Below are 1,637 nucleotides of genomic sequence, written 5' to 3'. Positions count from 1 at the left end.
GGTGTTGTAACTATATTACAACTCAAAAAGTAAAAGAAAAAAAAATATCTGGAAAGAAAATGCATGACTACGATCTAGGGAGAAATAAAGCCCCCTCCCACTCCTTTCAGCTGCTCCACAGGTTTGTGAGCCGAGAACACAACATGGGCATTCAGCTCATCATATGCTTACTTTGCTTCTATTAGCACCCATAATACTCATGACAGCCTATAACCTTGTGTTCATGGGACATGCATTTCTGACTCAAGTTTTTGAATATCTCAGGAGTGGAGCAAATATTATCAGCTGTGTCTCAGGCATTGAAACGACTGTTGTAGATCTCATAGCGGCTGATAAGGGCAGGGAGTGTTTCCTATCGTCCATCCCTAAATATTGACCCTCGAAATAACATGTCATTTATGTCAACCCCTGACTGCCTAGTGCTAGCAGATAGGAGGGAGACTATGGCATCTCATGGAGAGAGTGGGCCACTTGGATGGTATCTTAGGGTTTTATTGCTGTGAAGTAACACCATGACCGAGGCAACTCCTATAAAGGAAAACATTTCCTTGAGGCTAGCTTATAGTTTCATAGGTTTAGTTCAACTATCATCATGGAAAAAGCATGATAGCATATAGGCAGACACAGTGCTGGAGAAGGAGCGGAGAGTTCTACATCTTGATCTATAGGTAGCAGAATGAGACTGTGAGCCACATTGTGCATAGCTTGAGCATAGGAGACCTCAAAGCCCAACTCCCACAGTGACACACTCCCTCCAACAAGGCCGCATCTATTCCAATAAAGCCACAACTTCTAATAGTGCCACTCCCTAAGGGCCAAGTGTTCAAATACATGAGTCTATGGGGGCCAAGCCTATTCAAAAAAACCAGCAATGGAAATAGAACCAGCCAATCTCTAGAGCATATTTTTCTTTAAAGTGTATTATTCTCTTTATATACAAAAACAAAGGCCCAAAATATCCTTTGTTGAAATAGCTATCAACAGGATGCCAGCTGAGTTCACATTTGCTTTGGATAATGCAGCCTAGGATCACCAGTCTACCCCTCTTACCTAGAGCATCTTTTAATGAAAGCAAAAGTTCATTTTGCTTTCAGCATCACCAGTTGGCCCCTCCTACCTAGAACATCTTTTTATTTGATTTTATTTTTTTATTTTATTAGATGTTTTCTTTATTTACATGTCATACAATATCTCCTTTCCCAGATTCCCCTCCAAAAATAAAATAAAATAAAATAAAATAAAAAACAAAAACAAACCCCTGTTCCCTCCCCCCTCCCCCTGCACACTACCCCACTCTCTCCTGCTTACTGGCCCTGGCATTTCCCTATACTGGGGTATAGAACCTTCACAGGGCCAAGGGCCTCTCCTCCCGTTGATGACCAACTTGGCCATCCTCTGCTACACATATGCTGCTGGAGCCATAGTGGGGAAGGTCCTTGAGCACACAGGCATAGGGGAAATTTTCCTGAACAGAACACCAATAGCTTATGCTCTAAGATCAATAATTGACAAATGGGACCTCATAAAATTGCAAAGTTTCTGTAAGGCAAAAGGTACTGTCAATAGGATAAAATGGCAACCAACAAATTGGGAAAAGATCTTTATCAATCCTATATCTGATAGAGGGCTAATATCCA

The sequence above is a fragment of the Mastomys coucha genome, unplaced genomic scaffold (assembly GCF_008632895.1).
Source record: "Mastomys coucha isolate ucsf_1 unplaced genomic scaffold, UCSF_Mcou_1 pScaffold12, whole genome shotgun sequence".
Taxonomy (NCBI): domain Eukaryota; kingdom Metazoa; phylum Chordata; class Mammalia; order Rodentia; family Muridae; genus Mastomys; species Mastomys coucha.
This window is presented reverse-complemented; position numbering follows the sequence as displayed.